Genomic DNA, 21,774 nt, shown 5'->3' with positions numbered 1-21,774 from the left:
GCATGCAAGTTGTTGGGGGGAGCACCGCAGCAGCAGGAAGCTGCAAGGAGTGGCGGCATGCATGTTAAGACCTGCTGTAGTCTCTTTTAAAGGTGCCGCTCACCTCTGCCCTCTGGCACCATCCTTGAACCGCCAAACTGGTTCAGGGTTGGGCTGAACCAACACAAACCACTTCACAGAACCATAAATCGGTTCGTATTCAAACCTGTGCACAGTCTGAGGTTTGTGTACATCCTTAATAAATATTAAATTCTTGTTTCTCAGTTAAAGTTGCTTCCTGTTCAATTACTTATAGAATATAAGCAATCATTGCAATACAAAGCCTGTAACTCCATGCTTGACTAGGGAAACCTAGCTATAGTCAAATGACATATTGTTGAGGACTGTGGCTTCAGTCCAATAGTTGTAATTGGTGAGGCTTGGCTATAGTCCAATAGGTCCATTGGTGAAGTCCATGGCAACTGTACTGTAAACCACCAAGGGAGGTCTCAGTCCACATTTTAACTATAGGAACCCCCATGGGGAGCAGCCAGTAGGTGACCTGGGAGAAGGAGGTAGAGCTCCTTGGTGCATAACACAATTACGTACAGGAACAAGTTTTACAAGAGGGAGAAGGCTTTGAGAGAACTTTTGCTAAATTAGATTTCGCTCATAGAGTAATTACTCTACACATGCTCGGGCTTTCTGGAGCTTGAGGCCACACACCCTTTGCATATGACATGTGGCATGATCTCGAGCTCTTGAGAGCCCGAGCAAGCTCTGAGCTGTCATGTCAGGCAGTGCTTGCTGCCTGGAAGCAGCTATTTCGATGGAGGGAAAGAAAGGGAAATAGAGGCTTTCAGGCAACAAATGCTGCCTGAAATGACAGGGCAGAGCTGGCTCAGGGCTCGCTGGAGTCCGGGTGGGAGGGAGTTCCCTCAGGGCTCTTATAGAGCCTGAGCCACGCCCTGTGCGTGTGACATCACACATATGGGATGTCACTTGAGGGGCCACCTGGCAGGGCCACACCCATGACACCGTTCGGCTGGCTGCATGCCTGAACTAAAGCATTGTTAAGATAGAACATATGGTTTCCTGGAATTGATTCTGTATGGTTTCCTGGAATTGCTGGATAATGTGTGCAATCTTGTTCTCCATGCTGGCTCCATTGCAAGTTTATGCTCTTCTTTCCTCATCATGGGTGGAGGTCAGTGTTGATTTTTGTGATCTCTCCCATGGCAGGCCATTTTCCAGAGGTGGAAATGCTTACCAGCACTTCAGCTAATGCTGTAATCCCTAAATTTGATCAGATTTTATCTTCCTATGGCAAACCAGCTGTACTCAAAAGTGACAATGGACCACCTTTTCAGAGCTCCCAGTTTACTCAATTCACAGGCTATTTAGGCTTCAAACATTGAAAAATCATGCCGTACTGGCCACAGGCCAATGGGGAAGTTGTTGTTGTTGTTGTTATTTATTCGATTTCTATACTGCCCTTCCAAAAATGGCTCAGGGCGGTTTACACAGAGAAATAATAAATAAATAAGATGGCTCCCTGTCCCCAAAGGACTCACAATCTAAAAAGAAACATCAGATACACACTGGCAACAGTCACTGGAGGTACTGTGCTGGGGGTGGATAGGGCCAGTTACTCTCCCATGCTAAATAAAGAGAATCACCTTGTTAAAAGGTGCCTCTGTGCCAAGTTAGCAAGGGTTGAGAGGTTTACGAGGGCGCTCAAGAAAGTTCACCCTCAAGAAAGAGGGTGCCAATCTGAAACAAGCATTATTTCATTTCCTCCGCAGCTACAGGTCCACTCCCCACTGCCTACCAGTGTGGCACCAGCTACCCTTATGTTTGGCAGACAAGTTCGGACAAAACTGCCTCAACCTGACATTCCATTTGAAGACACTGTTTTACATCAATGTGATGAACATGCAAAGAGTGCAATGAAACAATACACTGATCAACACAGATGAGCCACTTTACTACCAGTGGGAAGTGGGTGTCATGGTTCTAGTGAAATGCCTTCCACCTTGGAACAAACTGTCACTGCCCTTTTATCCTGCACCATATCAAATAACACAGATAAAAGGTACCATCATCACAACCCAGCAGGGTAATACGCCAGCTGCGGCTGATACACCAGCTGCGTCCGTTTCTTGAGATGAATGACCTCAAAACAATGGTACATCTGCTGGTAACCTCCAGACCGGATTACTGCAATGCACTCTATGTGGGGCTGCCCTTGTATGTGACCGGAAACTACAGCTGATCCAGAATGTGGCAGCCAGGTTGGTCTCTGGGTCTTCTCGGAGAGACCATATTACTCCTGTATTGAAGGGCCTACACAGGCTGCTGATATGTTTCTGGGCAAAATACACGGTGTTGGTTATAAACTATAAGGCCCTAAACAGCTTGGGCCCTGGGTATTTAAGAGAACATCTTCTTCGTCATGAACCCCACCACCCAGTGAGATCATCAGGAGAGGTCCGTCTGCAGTTGCCACCAGCTCATATGGCGGCTACTCAGGGATGGGTCTTCTCTGTTGCTGCCCCAAGGACCCTAGTGAAATAATAGCCTCCCCATCTCTGACAGCTTTTTAAAAGTCTTTAAAGACGCATCTGTTCACCCAAGCTTTTAATTAATATTGTTTTAATGCTGTTTTAAAATATTGTTTAAATTTTTTAAAATTGTAATGTTTTAAACATTTTGTTTTTAACTAAGGTTTTACTTTTTCTCTTTTTATTTTGTTGTAAACCGCCCAGAGATGTAAGTTTTGGGAGGTATAAAAATATGTTAGTTAGTTAGTTAGTTAGTTAGTTAGTTAGTTTAATTAATTAATCATACAGTCACAAGAAATATATCTCACTTCAAACCAGAGCAGAGCACACATCAGGCTTCATGCTCAGATGATGATGACTCCAGACCCAGTGACCATGTCATCCCATCCAGCTCTCCTGATCCACCAGTGTCTGCAGATCCTGAGCAGTGCCATTCATGTTACCCACGAGGGATCAACCGTTGAGCTCCAAGCTATTTGCAGGACTATACCAGTGCCTGGTCATGAATCTGTGGACCAACTTTGATCTGTGTTCTTGTTTTATGTGCATAGTTTTGTGTTGTGAATTTTGCTAGTATTTTGATGGGACTGGTCTTTTATTTGGGGGGAAAGGAGGAATGTGGTGTTTTTGGTTAACCCATTCCAGCTTTTGAATGGGGCTTTAGTTATTTGTATTCCAGTCCTGGAGTAGAGGCAGGGCAAACAAACAGCCAGCAGCAAGAGCACTGAAGGCAGACTGTACTTGCCTCGCTGTAAATAGTATCTGTCTCATTCAACCATTAATATTCCTGATTCTACTCCACTGACTTGTCCTTGCATACCACTCCTCCAGATTCTACAGGTGTGTCAGACTGGTTAGAAACCTTCATCGGGCCAAACCAGAACAAAGCCAAAACAACTTCATTTGCAGCTGGGTATGTAAAAGAACTAAAACTTTGAATGAGTTGACTCCATGCACATTATAGGATAGCAAAAACTATTTGGAGATGCTTAGAAAGGATAGGTATGGGAAAATGCATACAGTTCTCATTCTCCAATGAGAACTGTACAACTGCACAACAACCCCTCTTGTACAACTGCAATATCACTGTACAAGTGCATTGTACTGCATTAACATTGGTCAATGAAGAGAAGGTGGTTATGTCCAGATCAATGAAATGAAGCAATTGGATTTTTATATTCTTCAGTCATGGAGAATCTAACACTTTCAGGGGTGTCAAATATTATTCACTTTCAGTAGGGCAGCCAGCAGCTGTCATTTGAGCTGGGAAGTGTTTAGCAACTTGGGATGCAATTTTGAATCCAGTTACACATGTTGAAGTTGATGTCCAAATTGTAGCCTTGTGCCCTGATCTATTCAGTAGAAGGCTGAATGCCTCCTTACGTCCTCCTCCTCCCGCCTCAATCTCCGCCCCGCTCCTCTCCTCCCCCCACCCCAATCTCCAGTCCTGATTCAAAGGTGTTTGGACTGGTCCATGAGGAAGCGTTGATCACCTGTCAGTAGAATGAATCTAGGTGTCTCCTTCTCTCTTCCCAACTAACAGCAATGGAAATGGTGCATGAGAGCCAGCTGCCAATTATGGGATTCCCACCCCCCCCCATCCCCCCAGCTGGCTTTGCACTTGAGCTGGAGCAGATCTGCGTGCACATTTTCAGCATGTAGATTGCTGTTGTTTGGATAGGTCTGTGGTGCTTCCCTTTGGTGTCATCTTGATTGCTGCTTCCTATCCCACGATGATGATGATGATTATTAATTTGGCAGTTTTTTAAAAAAGGAAATGGCAATTCAAGGGGTAAAAATCACATATATGCAAAGATGTTTCTGCTTTGTAGAACTTGGTTCTGGGTTTTTGTTTTTTGCTGGGTTTTTGTTTTTTGTTTTTGCTCCCATATAATTGGAGCACTGGTCAGTTTCATAAGTACTGTATATCTCAGACTCTGCGAGCTAGAATCAGAGCCATGCAGATAAGGCTGTCATCAGAGATAACAGCAGTCAACAACCCACAGTGTCATTATCTCAGCAAAGGGAAAAAGCAGGCAGCTCCCCTCAGTATACAAAGTGCAGCAGTTATATATGTCTCCTTTACAATGATAGATGGGATGGGATACAGGGGGAATCTAACAGAAAACCTTCAAAGCCTGTCTGATTACATCCTCTCTGTTCCAAATGCTGAATATTTTTTTCCTTAAGCAGAGCAAATCGTGTGTTTTCCAGAGAGAGAATGGCACAAAGTGGCTGCAACAGAAAAATCTCAGTCCTATGAACCTTTATTCAAATGGAATTTCTTAAGATGAAATAATGAAGCAATGATTGTCAAATATGCCCAAGTGGAAAGCAAACAAATCTGCCAGATCAGGGCTTTTTAATTTGAAAAAATAAATAGAATAAACGTGAATTTATTTGCAACAACTTGATTCCTCTCAGAAAACATTAAGCCCCTTTTATTACCTAGCATTCAAACTTCACCAGCCTAACATTCTTTGGAGTATAACTGTGTTGTACATACTGCTAGGATTTAACAGTCTACAGTCTTCTGTATGCACACACACACCAGAGTCAACTTCACCGCCACAGACTGCTGCTCCCAAACACTGACTTTTGTCTCAGCACCAATATACCGAAACATCACCACAAAGGTAGCATGTTGTAATTGCCCTTTGAGTGTACAGGCAAACTGCAAAGTACCAACACAGTTGATTCCAGTTAAATGCCTTAATCAAATAACATTGAATTCCGGAAGCAAAATACATCATTATTATTTTTTACGATTATTATAATTATTAGTAGTAATAATCAGACATGTGCAAAAATAAAACAAAAGTCAAAATCATAAATAAAAATGTCTCTCGACTTGTTTTCTTTATGCCCATTTCTGAAGTGACAGGAAAGACACAAAAGGGCATTTAATTAAATCAAAGGGTAAGGGAGAGAAAAATGGCTGTGGTGCCTGCTATTATGTTACAGTTCACTAAAATGAAAACTTATTTTTAAACCTCTGGTATTAATTTGAGATTATTCTGATACTTAATTAAAAGTGCAGCATGTGTTAAATATTATTTCAACAAAGATTATCATCAAAACCCTATGTAATAAGATCCTTCAGTGCTTAGAGCAATATTTTATGCAAATTTTCTGTGCCGCCAAATGAAGGTCCCCCCTTTTCCCTTTCCTTTTTGCACTGCAATTTGCTGCAGCAAAATGCTCCAGCCAGGAGAAAAGTTTCTATAATAGCATAAATACTTATAGATAACATAATGCAGGATATATCATCTTGGCGGTAAACATGCCTTCAAGATCAGCTCCTATGCTGATAACGCCTTCATCTAAATGAACAACAACTGCAGACCCAGAGTCTACAATTTTGGCTGCAATTAATTGGGGTAACTTTGTGCTCACAAGGGTTACATCGGTCATGAAAGTATTTGGCTTGATGAGTTTTTGCCAGACAAGAGACTGCAAAATTTGGTCCTGATACAAATTAGGAATTGGTCAAATATTCACATTAGAGACAAACAGATTATAAACTATGTAAGATGGAGATTTCTCCTTGGAGGCTTTACCTTTACTCATGTGAGTAGCACAAATGCTGCTTCGGAATCTGAAGATTGCCCCAAACCTTAAAATATCAATTTTTAGGCACAAAAAATGGATATTCCAAATCATTCATTTTTATTTAATTGAAAGCACAGTGAACTCAATAGGCATACTATTTGGACTCATCATATAGGATGGTCTCTTCAGGCTTGAAACAACTATCTGCTGACAGTTGCTCACTTAAGATGTGTCCACAACTAACACCCATTCTGAGCTAATATTTTCTTGTTAAAAGGGCAGCACACAGGTCATGAATTATATTGGGTCCTTTACATTAAAGAACAAGATATGCAATGCTTTAAAAGGTGGTCTGCATACTGAATTAGCATCAGTCATGTTTGCTATTCAGTAAAGAGCTGTTAACCCAGATATGCATATTAAAGATGTGAAGCTAGCGAAAGTGTAGGTAAAACAATTATCACCAGTTTGTTGATTGCTTTAGCTATGACCTTTGAGAAGATTAAAAACCTGCAAGACCTTTGATTATATGGAATGGTTATTTGGTCTGGATTCTAAACTATGAACACACCCAAATATGAATACACCCAAACAATGTAATTCTGCTTCCTTGGTTTCTGTTCAGAATGTTGTAGTACTTTTGGAAGACTTCAACACCAAATAGACACACACATAACATATTTTGCTTGAATCACAAACCACGAAAAGTCCTATGACTCTAAGTCTGCAGATGGGACATAGTGTGTGTATGTGGGAGCTAGTAAAAGGTCCTGGCTATGGACACACTGGCCATATCTAAAGCATGAATAATAATAAAACATCAATCCAAGGAAGTAAAATGCTAACCTTTGCTTTGGATTGTGCAACAAGAACAGGAAGAGGAAGGTTCCTGTGTATTTATACGTAGGGAACTAAAAGTTATTCAGTTGGACCACCCTTGAAGTTCAAGAAACTTATAGTGCGTGTGTGTGCATGCACACACACACACACACACTCATATGTACATGCCTCTGTGTGTGTAGTACACATAATAGATATGTACGCAGTGACAGAATTAATCCAATACATGCTTATAGGTATTGGCAATGTTTTTCTGTTCTTGTCTGTGTTCATGAATGAGGAACTCTTTGGGGAAGAAATCTTATCAATAGACTTCTTTGCAAAGTACATCAAATTGCCAATAATAATAATACAAGAGTTTTTTAAAAACCTACTAATTTTTAAAGAATTAATCTTTAACAGCAAATCTTAACTTAACAATAAGGAACATTATCAAGAATGCTTACTTTACTTATAAGCTAACATCAGTTTCCAGAAGTAACCTTATACATATTGATAAGTGCCATTGGCATTATAGTCATGAATAGCAAACACAGAATTAAGTCAACATATCTATGGTCCAGGGGTGTCGCTATAATTGAGCAGATGGGTTCAAAGAACCCGGAAACCACCACCCCCCCGCTCATAAGGGGGCCCCAGCTCCACCCCTCCCTATCTTCTTCATTATCTCTCTCACTCCGAGGGGCTGCCGGGGAGAGGGGAGAACACAGGCCCCCTCTCCCCTAGCTACACCACTGCTATGGTCACATGCTGTATTGATTAATTAACTTGGAGAACTGTTTGATTACAGTATTGTGCCCATTTCATTTGTGATTTGGGTGGAATGTGAGGAACATGTCCCATTCTGGAAGAAAATAAGTCACCATGCACCTTCACTTTTCTCAGTGACAGAGCAGTCTCATTCTATAAAAGCAGAGTAGTGAGAATTGAAAACCCGAGAATTGGGTGCAAATGCAACATTGTAAATACAAAGAAATTACTTCAGTGTGAAAATATATGGACCAATCCCTTATAGGTCTGGCTTACAGGCCAATGTAGTAAAAGCGGAGTTTTATTTGCAGTTTGATTATTTGATGCGATCAAAAATCCTAGCATCAAAAGAAACAGGGTAGCACTGCCCTCTATTGGCTCATGGAGAAATCAGACTCCTAGAGAGAGAAGTTGAGGGAGACAACGAGGGGGTCTGACATCTTTAATCTCTGCTGCCTGCTAATTAAAGACTTCTTGGACCTATCAGTTGTCATGAAAGAATCTGTGATTCTTTTTATTATGTCATTTTCATCCCCATGACAACTGAGTCCAAAGGACAATGAAAATATACAGCCTGATGAAGCTGTTAAACAAGTATGAAAATGCCTGTGTTTTTTGCCCAGCAGTCTAAACAATGTGATAATGGCAATAATAGCTCTATTCACAACACAGATCTCTCCCAGAACAACTCTTGTAAACTTTCACTATCTTAACTGTTAAACAAAACTTGGACTTTATCAAGAACCCTTTGTGCTTTATCTCACCACTTTATTTATGTGCTATGAAATGATCCAGATAAGTGATGGAGCCTATCCAGGAAACTGAGAAGCAGGGAAGGAAATTCATGCGAAAGAAGCTCAAAAGCAAAGCAAAAGATGCAGAGCTCATTGAAACCAAAGGAGAGGAACTGCAGGGGAAATGTGAGGTGGAAAGAATTATAGCGCAAATGGCACCTGCAGAATTGCTGCAAAGTTCCTATCAGAATGGCTTTCCTGCCAAAATGCTTGTCATGTCAACCCTTGGTACAAGCAGGGTGCTCTGTACCCCGCAAGTGAGGTAAATACACTCATCTGTCTATCTTCTGCAGTAGGCATGAAGTCCAATCACATGGCCACAGTGTGTGTGGCTGCTTGTTTTTGTTTTGGCTGGGCTTTCATGGGATTGCAGCTTATCTATGGTGAGACAGTCACATTTAATTCTATTTTATTTTATTATATGCATTTACATTTCTTTACCACCCTTTATCAATGACCCGTTCTCCAGACCATGGTTGGATGCACCATCATTCAACACCACCACACCTTTTAAGGGTTGTAGAGTGGTACCCAACAGTGACCTGAGCCAATGTCAGAGCCCCTAAAAAACTTGTTCAACCTGATTACTAGCACAGTTTGGACAAGGGAAAAGTTGACAAAATTATGAGTGTGTATTTGGAGTATTTAATGCCTTGGAAGAGCCCAGCATTTCCCTGTGGGATCCGGGACATTGGTGGACAAGCAGTGGACCAGACAGTGTCGCTCGAGCAGATCTTCCAAAGTGAGGGAGCCTGGCTGAGGCACTGAACTGAGAGGCAAGGCAGATGCACAATCAGAAAGCCAAGCTTAGATCAGTTTCAAGAACACAGTCCAGGCAGGCAAGGAGGGTGGAAAAGGATAGGCAAGGGACCAATGAGAAGACTATCAGGGCAGGAACAAGGCCAAGATCATGCATCTGATTGTCACATAGGAGGTGCTTTGTGGCACAGAGGCTGCTGGCAGGATGAAGTTTGTGCAAGATCTAGGGAGGGCTAGCTCTCAGTGACCAATTAGGCAAGGGAGGAGTGAAACAAGCCAAAGAAGAGCTGCAGCTTTTTGAGGCCTTGGGGTTCTGACACTTTTGGGAGATGGTGGCTGAGGGAATAAGGCGCTTGTTCAGCTTCCAAAATATTCTTGATCTTTTGCAGCTGGTGGTCCTGGCTGATTTCTCAGTGTGCATGTGTACGTATGTGAAAGATGGGAGAAAGAGAGAAGTGTACACCTTTCCTTTTTATCAATGCAAGCAAATCTGTTGGAGGTTTAGCATTACGTTTAAGACAAACATAAAATAAGGTGACTGAAAGAATTCATTTGTCATTCAAAAGTGGCATGTTTCCAGTGTGTCCTCTAAGATGACTGCAAGTGGCTGCAGACAGTAATCGGGATAGTAGCAGCTCATACCTGAGGGCAGAGTGGGCAGCGCCCACCTAAAAATATTTGGCAGCCATTTTACGTCTTCTTCATGTCTTCTGTAACCACTTCTCCGACTGTCTCCCTGTCTGTGCCAATTCCATGCCTGCAGCCTGGCCCCAGTGTTTACATAGGGTGGGCAATGGTACCAAAATTTTGTAAACACCAATAGGAACACACAGAGTTGTTCAAATCTGATTATTAATAAGGCAGGAGCCAATTACAAGGCTTGCCTTTCTTTTCAGAAGGTGGGTGGAGATTAAAACACCCTGAGCACCAATCAGAAGGCATCATGCTGATTGACTCCTCAGGCTACCAATCAGAGTGCCCAGAGGGGAGGGAAGTCTTTTTTCTTTTAACTACTTCCTCTTTGCTATTTAGTAATCTTTTGCAGTTTGTTTGTTTGGACATTTGTCCCAAGGGAGATCCTGGAAAGATGTGGGGAAGGAGTCAAGAGGGAAAGGGAAGGAGAAAAAAGAACTGTTGCTGAATTAACCTTTAGTTAAATCTGCTTAAGGTTTCCTTGTGTATATGAGGGAAGCAGCAATAAAACATGACTCAGAATAATCCAGTCACCATTTTGGTTAGAGAGCTGGCAGGCTGGCTGTTGGTAAGTCTGATCTTTTGCTGGCTTCTTTGTGTTGGTTTGGAGGGGAGGAATGCAACCTCTGCTTTCTGTTCCTTGCTCTCTGATCTGTATGCAAAGCATTATGGCCCATTCCCAAAATGACATACCATTAAACATTGGAAGGAACAGCAAGCTGTAAGGTGGACTAATTAGATTAGAAACTGGCTTAAGAAGCCAGAAAGTTATTTTAGGGTAAATACATGGATTTCTGAGTCCAAACTGCTTTTCAAATAATTGCAGAAGTGGCTTTCTATGTGGGTGTGGTGCATTTAGAGAAGGAATGGATTCTGTTGGAAGAAAATTAATTTTAAAATCCATTAGCTATGCAGAGAGTTAACCAGGTTCTTCTCTGGATTGTGGCCACTATCTGTAACATTAATATGTCCACTGGGGGACATATTAAGCAAGGCTTAAGGAAGCTATCTCTCTCTCTCTCTCTCTCTAGATAGATAGATAGATAGATAGATGCTTGCTAGGATGGACACCCAGGCTAAATGATGGACACCCAAGATGGGCAGAGATTGGCACCCAGCTGTTCAGCAGGCATGGTGTAGGGAGAGGATGTCCCCATGCATCTTTGCTTCCTATGGTGTCATCTAAGTTACAGGAGAGCTACCCTTGTATGCATTTGTTCTCCACTTTTGTAGCAGGTCTCCGCTTTACCTGTGGCTTATATAGATTTATTTACTTTTACATGTATAGCCTGTGCTACTTTCAAGAATCCAAGAGTGGTGCACATGGTTACATTTATCCTCCCAACAGCCCTATGAGGAAGGTTATGCTGAGAGATAAGTGTCTGTCCCAGAGTCACCCAACGAGTTTCATGGCTGAATGGGGGTTTGAACTTGGGTTTCCCCAGTCTAGTCCAGCACACTAACCATTGTACCACTCTGGCTCAGAGTTTCTTCTTGTTGTTGTTATTGTTAGTAGTATTCATTTTTGAAATAATCAGGCAGACAGAGCTGGTGACTGGTGACTTCAGAATGCATTTACTCTCCACAGAAGCAGCCTTTTGTAGCTGGTCTGTGCTTTACTTGTGACTTGTATAGTTCCTTTCGCGCGCGCGCGCGCGCGCACGTGTGTGTGTGTGTGTGTGCACATGCTTGTGTTTGAACCTGCCATGTTAGATACAAATCTACACACTACTGTAGTCCTGTTAAACACTATAAAGCAACTGATGTTTTCCATATTTCTCTGAATCTCTGCTGATGAGCAAAACTCAGATGTGTGTGTGTGTGTTTGTTTTTATTCCACTCATTAGCAATAACTCGCAAAGTGCAGATTTGTAGCTGAGCCACCTGCCTAGTCCTGGCTCCACTTCTGCAACTGCCCAAATTGGCTCCAGCTCTCACTACCTTGGCTCCAACCATCACCTGCCTTGCCTAGCGCCCCCACCCTCCTACCATCAGTCCCAGGAACCACCACCGCCACTGGGATAGTGTTACAGCATTTTGAGGTTTCAAAGCATTTCACATAACAAATGTTATCTCAACAATCCTTAGAACAACCTTATAAAGTAGGTCAGCATTATTAGGCCACATACCGCAGATGCAGAGATGAATCTGAGGGAATCATGGCTTGCGTGGGGGCCCCTAGATAGTTCATGGTTGAAAACCTTTGATCTGGGAACTTCTGGCTTGCATTTTTAGCTACTATACTCCACTAGCTCTCAATGAACCAGCAGAATGAACATTTCATATTAATTAGAAGTGCATGTCAAATATTTTTTAGATAACAACAGCTCTTGAATAGACCATAGCTTTCAGGTCTACTCTAATTTAAATACACAGGTTTAAAATTAAACACAAATTTGGGGTGGTATAGAAATATTTTAAATAAATAATAAAATAAAATAAAATACATATTCTAACAAAGTCAGATACGATGCTAGACCATGGCTTAGTACTATGTGAATGTGTGTGCTCTGACCCTCTTCTCCACTCGCATACCAGAAAAGGAAAGTGGCTTCACTAGGAACAAACCACAGTTCCTCATGTGTGAATTCTAGGGAGTTTGGCTGGTTAACTACGTATTAGCTAGAACAAGCCAGTCTATAAAACCAGAATCACTGTGGTAGGATATCCTGATTTGTTCCAATTATAGGGCCAATTTTGATGACACGTCACCAGCCCTACAACATGCAATAAGGATATGTGCACAACATGTACACATCCTTTCCCCCTTCCGGTGTGCTGGGGCACCTTTCTCTGATCACATGGGTATGTAGAGAATAATCCAAACTACTCATCTACACATGCTATAAACACTAGCATGATCCCTCATGTGATGAGGGAAAGACACACTGGAAGTCCACTGGAAGGGGGGAAAGGACATGCCTGCTCACAATGCGTACAAATCCGTATTGCATTTACTAGAACCAGCAGACATGGAAGCTCTTCTCACGATGGGTGGGAAGAGCTTCTCGGCAGTCTGCGGGGCGAGCAGGTTTGCCCGACCCTCCCCTTAGATGAGCATTCACCTGTTGCTGGGTGGGCGGATCAGCCGCCCTGATGAGTGGAGGCTCTCTCACAGGCTGCCGGCACCTTACTGCACCTCGCTCGGGCGTTCCAGGAGTCAGGAGCAGGGAAGCACTGCTGCACGGCAGCCTGCCCCGGAGCCCCAATAATGCACCACATGATTGTGCAATGCCCTACTGGGAGCCCCCCTCCCCTGAGTGTGTTCGCTGCAGCTCTGAGTAGCCGCGGCAGCAGACAAATGATCACAAAGCCTGGTTTTTGGGTGCACTCATGCCCCAAAGCTTGGTTAATTGGCAGGCTACTTAAGAGGGTCCTCTGCTGTGCTGCCACTGGCAGGAGCTATGCAGCTCACAGCTGTTCTCGTGGATTCTCTCCCTTGGCCCAGTTTTTGTGGATAGCCTCAAAGTACCATTCAAATCGGCTCATTGTTATTTTTAAATTTTATTTTAGTACACCCCATACAAAAATATACACCCCATACAAAAAATGTCCCGGGGCAGTTCACAATATAAAACCAATTAAAACATTAAGACAATTTAAAATACATTAAAAACTCTAAAACTGAAGCTTTGAAACTCTAAACTAAAAGGCTGACAAAACAGTTGTGTCTTTAGCTAACAAATCACAGTTCCACAAGTCTGTGCATAACAGGGAGCTTCAGTTTGTTCTGCAAGTGAAAGTGAAAGCTCTCACTCTCCTTCTCTGGTGTGTGGGAGAGAAGAGAAGAGAAGAGGGAGGAACAGGCGGACCTGAGACTTCTTAGGCTCCTTCACAGGGCTCCGAACCATGATGACAAACTGGGCCTAAACGTAAGCTCCTGACATTATGAAATGTCTCCTGCAGAACCACAACATTTTACATTAAAAGCTTCCTATGGCTGGTCATTTTCCCACTGAAAAATAAAAGCTTATTTCAACTGTGTAAAGGAATATTCGAGCAGGCGGGTGAATGCACACTCATATTTTTAAAAACCTCGTAAGTATAGAATCAGTGTTTCAATCTCTCTGATCCGCATTGCCTTTGGAAAACAGTTAAATTTAAGGAGGCACAGTTCTCAATAGTCTTGCCTTTATGACCCCATCCTAAACACTGATAGCTTGTCACAAATACACACAAGAATCACAGCTGCGAACATCTGCATCTCTTTCACACATTCTAGGAATTCTGCTTGATATTGTAATACACTGACTGCAAGAACCTGAAACATGGACAGGGTAGGACCCTGAGTGGCAATGTGAAATGTGTTTTCAGTTTGGCCATGCTATTTGAGAATAGCTGCTTGAATTCACAACAAATAAATAAAAAAAAGGTAGAATGTAATGGATCTGGCTTAATGAGATTTATCCCTGTAAATTAAAACTGTTTTGGCCTGCCTACAAGTTCTTATGTTTGTTTGCTCGTATGGTTCAAGGCATGGTTCTCATTAACACCTAGAGACACTCAGGTCACATTGGAAAGCCAAAAATCCATCACACACTATAAAGCACATGCCGTTTGTCTACGGTCAGTGGCTTGCCACTCCAAGACTGAGAAACTGCTTAGTTGAATTGCACCAGCAACATTTCATTCAAAAACGTCCGTGTGTAACTCCAATTGTATGGAGTTGTTTATTCTTCTTTTCCTCTATCCTCTTCCCTCATCGGATTTTTGTTTGTTATAAATAGGGCTCTTTGTTTGCTGATATATAGAAAATTCTGGGAAGTGGACAAGAAGTTTCTGTTCCCAGTGTTGATCCATTTCAAGGGGATATTTATTTACTTATTTCCCACCTGTCTTATATCAAGGAATTCAGGACAGTTTACTGAGGGTAAGTCTCCCATCTAGGCACCTCAGCTTCAGCAAGACAGTTGCACCATAGGCCATCGGGCCAAATGGCATTTCTCGAGCAGATCTGCCGTTCCTCCTGTAATGCAGAATAGCCCCAAGAGCTAGTTGTTGTTCTTATTGAGTGATGTATTTATTTATCTGTACATTTGTATATACATGAACATATGGAATTGTCTTAGACAGAGAGTCAGACCATTGAATCATCTAGCTCAGAATTATCTGCAACCACTGGCAGTGGCTGTCTGGGGTTTGGGGATTTCAGAGAGGAGCCTTTCGCAGTCCCTGGAGATGACAGGACTGAGTTTGGGCCCTTCTGCATTCAAAGCATGTGCTCTACCACTGAGCTATGGCCCCTCTCCTAAACATGGGTACATGGAAAGCTGGTCTCTGGGTCATCTAGGAGAGGCCATATTACTCCTGCGTTGAAAGAACTACACTGGCTGCCAATACGTTTCCGGGCAAAATACAAGGGGCTGGTGATTACCTATAAAGCCCTAAACAGCTTAGGCTCTGGGTATTTAAGAGGACATCTTCTTCACCATGAGCCCCACTGCCTATTAAGATCATACCTGTATAGAGAGGTTCATCTGCAGTTGCCACCAACTCACTACTTGGGAACGGGCCTTCTCCGTTGCTGCCCCTGGACTTTGGAATGTACTCCCTGTTGAAATCAGAGCCTCCCCATCTCTGGCAACTTTTAAAAAGGCACTGAAGACACATTTCTTCACCTAGGCTTTAAATTAGATTTATGGTTTAAAAATTTTAATGTTGGTTTAAATGATTTTAGTGTTAATGGTTTTAATGTTTAAATGATTTTAACTGTTTAATTGATTTAGTTTTGATTTTCATTTTTAATTGATTTTAATTGTTTTTGTTTTTATGTAAACCGCCCTGAGCCATTTTTGGAAGGGTGGTATATAAATCAAATAAATAATACTGAGTCAGACCATCTAGCTCAGTACTGGCACTGGCTCTACAGGGTTTATCCTGGCTCTACAGGAGTCTTTCCCAGAACTACCAAGAGATGCCAGGGTTTGAGTCTGGTTTTTACCGCATGCAAAGAATGTGCTCCACCACTGAACTATGACCTCACCTCCAAACATTGTAGCTTATTAATTATAGTTATTAATGATTAATTAGCAATTTATTGATTTATACTCTATGTTATTATTATTATTATTAATAATAATAATAATAATAATAATAATATATTATAACTATTAATATAAATATTTATGGAGGAGAGATCTATCAATGGCTACTAGTTGGAGGGGCCACCTCCAGCCTCAGAGGCAGGATGCCTCTGAGTACCAGTTGCAGTGGAGTAACAGCAGGAGAGAGGGCACGCCCTCAGCTCCTGCCTGTGGCTTCCAGCGGCATCTGGTGGGCCACTGTGTGAAACAGGATGTTGGACTAGATGGGCCTTGGGCCCGATCTAGCAGGGCTGTTCTTATGTTCTTAATTACAATTATGAATTTAATTGTATAATTAGATATAAATGTATTAGTTTTAATTATGAATAAACACGTCCACAAATTATATTATATAAATATAGTCAGTATCAATATTAGTAATGTATCAGTAAAGAGCATCTGGGTAGATGATTCAGCTAGAAGGTGAGCAGAGTCTCTGCTAGGGATGTGCATGGACCTCGGTCCATGCACAGGCTCACACACAAACCGGTTTGTGGTTCTGCAAACTGATTTGTTCAGCCCAACCACAAACTGATTCAGCAGTTCAGGAGCGGCGCCAGGAGAGTGGCAAGCGGCACATTGAAAAGTGAGCCGAGCAGGGCCTTACCTGTGTCCCGCCACTCCATGCGGCTTCCTGCTGCTGCTGCCGCGCTCCCCCCAGCAGCCCATGCATGGTGGCAGCACAGCAGCATGCCCATGGCTTCCGTGCATGTGCTGAGCATGCAAACGACTTGCCACGCAAATGGCTTCTGTGCATGCGTAGAGGCCATTGCGTGCCCCCGCCACTGCACGGGGGCTGTTGGCGGGAGCGCTGCTGCAGCAGGAAGCTGCATGGAGTGGTGGCACGCAGGCAAGGTCCCACTTTTAAAGGTGCTGCTTGCCACCACCAGCCTCAAACCACCAAACCAGTCCATGGTTGGGCTGAACCTGCACGGACCAGTTTGCAGAACCATGAACCGGTTTGTTTTCGAATCTGTGCACGGACCGACATTTGTGCACATCCCTAGACTCTGCTCTCCTGCCAGTTTCCTCCTGAAACTGGGCCACCTCTCACAATGCCTGGTAATTGCCTTGAAAACTCCCCTCCATTTTCTGAGAGGCTGATTACCTAAAATTCTCCCATGCTGCTGCCCTTTCCTCCTATTATGGATAGATAATTGAAGTTGTACAGTACACACTTAACAGACAGAGCAGTGACAATTATCTTTCTGCTGATATGATATAACTATCAATAGTGTGCACACAGCATACCCTACAAAGGGTCTATTGTGTATATGCAGGGAGATACATAGATACAGTTGCAGCACTCACTGTATCTAGTTAAGAGTTGAGTGTCAGGAGACCAAAAATCTACTTGTCACCCCTATTACTACTGCCTTTGTGTGTGACCTTGGTCCAGGTATTTACTTTTTCTACATATCTCACTTAGCTGGTGAGCCCACTGGGCTTCAACTGCGTTGTATCTGTGTTCAGTATCAGCACTGGTTCACATTTAGGTATTATTTCTTTTTAATAAAATAACAACTGTATTGGACACTTTTATAAAGGAATTACTGGATAATTACTACACTCCTTTGGGTAAAATTTTCACAAACTGGAAAAGGTGTTTCAGTTATGGGTTTAGTCCCGGAAGCAGCAGCAACATTTAGATTGTGTGCTAGAATGTTCAAAGCACTTTACATACATTGGGTAGGTTCAAACATAATGCAGAACCACAGTTAAATATTGGTTCTGCGGACATCCCCAAGTCCCAAGAATACACGCTTCCTACTCTCCTGCCTGTGCATGAATCAGAACAATTCTGACTGTGGTTAGAAGCAAACCAAGATATCAGTCATGATGTCCAGACTGATGGATCTTAGTTTATTCTAAACAAAGTGCTTGAAACACACTGTGATAATCAGGATGGTCACTATAGACATTATGACTAATTTTGGTTTATTTCCAAACATAGTCGAAAGTAGAAAGATGGTCCCTTTAAGACTGGGCTCTTCTCACTGGCATCTTCATAGCCCAGATACACCTGCTTTGTTATGTTGTTAGACGGCACCAGTGTGAAACAGGCATGTGTGGTGGCAGTGAAGGCAGCCAGGTGAGTGGCAGCAAAGGTGGGCAGGGTTCGGGGGGGGGCATCCTTTAATCTTATCCCAGGGCTGCCTCCAATCTTGCTATGCCCCTGGATAAAGCCTTACAAAAAGATTATATTCGATGGGGTTGTTAATAGAGAGCCATAAAGACCCATCTTTTTAGCCTGGCTTTTAATAATACTCAATTGGTTTAAAGTGGTTTTTAAAACGGGGTTTATGTTAATATGCTAACTGCTTTTGTTGTATGTTTCATGTACAATTTTAAATGGTTTGGATTTTTGATGTAAATAAATACATAAATGTATTTAGAGTCTTTTTGTGTGGTGTTGTACCAATGTGCAGGAGCACATATATGCACATCAGCAAAAAAGTGCACAAAAAGAATTGTGATGCAGTCGTTTATTGGATCACATCAAGATTGCTTTTTGGGGGGGGGTGGTATCTTATCAATGCATGTGTGCACATTGATAAGGCAGAGATGGGAAAAGATGCCAATGAACAGAGAGAACTGAAAGCAGTTGCTAAGTGCATGTGCTCTGATTCTGGAATTAATTTTTAAAATTCTCCTAGTTAAGACAGAATTCAGGAGGAGTAAGGCACAGAGAAGAACAAGTCAGCAAAACAGTTAAGGAACAGAACAGGGGATGTCCTCTCATTTCAGGCCTAGTGAAAATGAGTGAATGGATTGTGTGATCGAGGCTTATGAATGTACATGTGTGAGCCTTTCATTACACATAACGTTTCATATATTGTGTACAGGGGCAGGCACAAGCTAGGCAATCACTTTTGCAAACATCGTGCCTATACAGAGTCTGTGTGTGAGCCTTCCGTCTGTGTGACTACATTTTGTGTGAAGTCCTCCAATGCAATCTACAGCTTTTCTCCTTTTGTCTTATGAGTACCTGAAATTCTGTTTTTAAAGTATTGCCATGTGGTGATTTCTCTCTCTAAGTCACCCTCTCTGCTGGAGTGCTGAGGTGAGGAGAAAATATCATGTGCTCACTTAAAACCTTTTATTTCTCTTGTAACATGGACATCTTGGAGAGGAGATTAACCAAAAAGAGAGCAAGCGCGAGAGAAGCAAACGGTATTACTGATGACCTAATCCTTCGTCTCACAGAAAGAAAGAGGAAAGAAAGCCTCTTGTGATCTCAGAGGAGGAACTTGCCTTGTAAACTCATCTCTGGTTTGAAACAGAAACAAGAATGTGTGTGGCTGATACAGAGACACCACTGAAAGCAGGGAAGAGCTTAGCAAACCTGAGATTTTCCTTTTAGAGCAGCAGAGGGTATTACAGCTGTGTCCTGTCTACAATACAAAAAAAGAACCCTGGTGAGAAAAGCAATGAGCTAGGCGATCTTTCCTGCAGCCATAATCACCACTGGGGTGTTTTTTTCTTCTTCCCTAGCATACAGGTTTAGTGTTTATACAGGTTTAGAAATAGCTTGTTTTAAGCTGAAGGCTGACAATAATTTCTTCAGATCATCTAAAGGTAGTATGAAACAAACATAGTTGCGCATAGTGTGATACACTCATGCTACTATTGTCTTTGATAAACTGGTTTTGCCAGGTCCAGGTGGTGAAAATAGTTGAAATCTGTCACCAAAAAGAGTGGAAATAGTTGGTGCTGCTCACAAAAAAAAGTATCTAAAATGTCTCCACTGGGCATTAAAATTTGCATAAAATTTAAATATGCTAATTGGTATAATATATGCATGCTTTGCTAAAAACAGGATAATTTGAGAAGAAATAGAACTCTCACACACACCTTTCCCACACAGTTCAAACACCAGCCTTCCGCTGACTGGATCACAGAATTCCACGGCACAAATGATGCATTTTCTTTTCATTTTCAAGGCAGAGGAAAACCACCACAGAACCCTTTCCACACAGTTCAAACACCACTAACTACTTCATTTGTGCGGGGGACACACGACACACCCCTTCTCCACTGTTCAACACTAGCCTCCCCTCCAGAGTGGTACATATAGGGGAAGCATAAGTTTCCTTGCTGGCTGCTCACACAGCTGTAGAGTAGCAGAGACACACAACACAGTCAGAAGAAGAAGTCCCTCCATGGGGCCACTGGGCTGGTCACAGTGAGAAAACAAGGCAAGCTGCTGCAATAAATAAATAAATAAATAAATAAAATAAAATTCACTGGGGAAAGCTCCTCTTTCCTCCACACAGCAAATGTTACACATGGGTAAGCCTATTGTTTGCAATGGATCTACTCACAAGTAACAGCTGCTATCATTTGAGCCACTTCGCAGCCACCTCCAACACAGAAATAGTTGGGTGAGGGGGGTTACAATAGTTGTAAATCTGGGGTAAACATCCACATCTGGGAACCCAATTTTGCAGGTGCATGTATTGCTTCAAAAACCTGCAAAAACCATTTTAACCAGAGGGAACAGCATGAAGAAATGTATATGTACAACACACTTAACAGTGTCAGGGCTGGGCCAGGGCAGAAGCAGCCGTAGGAGTCTGGAATCAGAGCTGGGGGGAAACCAGGAGAAAGGTTGGAAGCGTCAAGCCAGAAATCAGAATCGAGGAATCAATCTGGAAATTAGGAAGAGAAGCAAGTTCTGAAGCCAAAGCCAAAGAGTCAAGCCAAGAGTCAACACTTAGAAGCAAGCCAGGAGTCAGGGCCAAAGTTAGAACAGAGAAGCAAGGCAGAAGTCAGGGCAGGCCAGAAGTCAGAAGCTCACCAGAGCAAAGGAGGAGATCTTGTTGGTTAGGCAAGCCCCAGCTCGAACAGGAAGCTCTATGTAGTCCTTGCTGTTCAGATGAATTGCCAGCTTGAATACGTAGGGTCAGTCTAGAGCAGTGTTTCTCAAACTTTTTGGAGTCAAGGACCGCTAAATTCTTCGTGCAGAGTTTCAAGGACCGCTACATTCTTCATGTGCAGTTTCCTGGACCAGCAGTTAGTAAAGGGGTTTCAAGTCTGTCTATCTATCTATCTGTCTATCTATCAGACTTCTATACTGCCCAAAACTTGCATCTCTGGGCAGTTTAGAATGAAAATAATATAAGCATTAAAATAATTAAATTTGGAATCTTTTGCAAACATGGAATATTAGGGGTTCTTAACCTTGGGTCCCTCAGTTAAACTCCCATAACCCCCAGCAACAATGGCATTTGGCCATTATGGCTGGGGATTATGGGAGTAGAAGTCCACCAACGTCTGGGTACCCAAGGTTGAGAACCCCTGAATCTAAAAGCCTGGGTGAACAAATTTGTCTCCAGTATGTCTGGAGTGGAGGTGCTTGTGATTACTCAGTGGAGAGGGGATGTTGGGCCATTAGAAAAATTCAAAAGCTACATGGGGCCAATGAAAACAACATACAAGCAAGCCCCACTGATGCAAGAGGGAAACAGCGTTCCCTCTCAAGGCGCCTCGATCACAACAGGCAGCTGGGTTTCAATCAACCAACCTTTGGCTGCAAACAATGAGCATGCAAGAACCAGCAGCCCTTCAAGTGGCGCCCACTGCCATACTTTTTCCTCCATGCCCCCGCATCGCATACAGTTTGAAGCTGTAAAGATAGGGAATAAGATAGCTGTAGGAAGATCTCAGCAGCACGTGGAGGCAAGGCACAAGAAGGGTCCCATGCCTCCGTGATACTCTTCCTCTTCCGTGCCATGTGCAAAATTGAGTAAGTGAGTG

Source organism: Hemicordylus capensis, chromosome 2 (genome assembly GCF_027244095.1).
Source record: "Hemicordylus capensis ecotype Gifberg chromosome 2, rHemCap1.1.pri, whole genome shotgun sequence".
NCBI lineage: Eukaryota > Metazoa > Chordata > Lepidosauria > Squamata > Cordylidae > Hemicordylus > Hemicordylus capensis.
The sequence above is the reverse complement of the archived record's forward strand: the minus strand, read 5'-3'. Positions refer to the sequence as shown.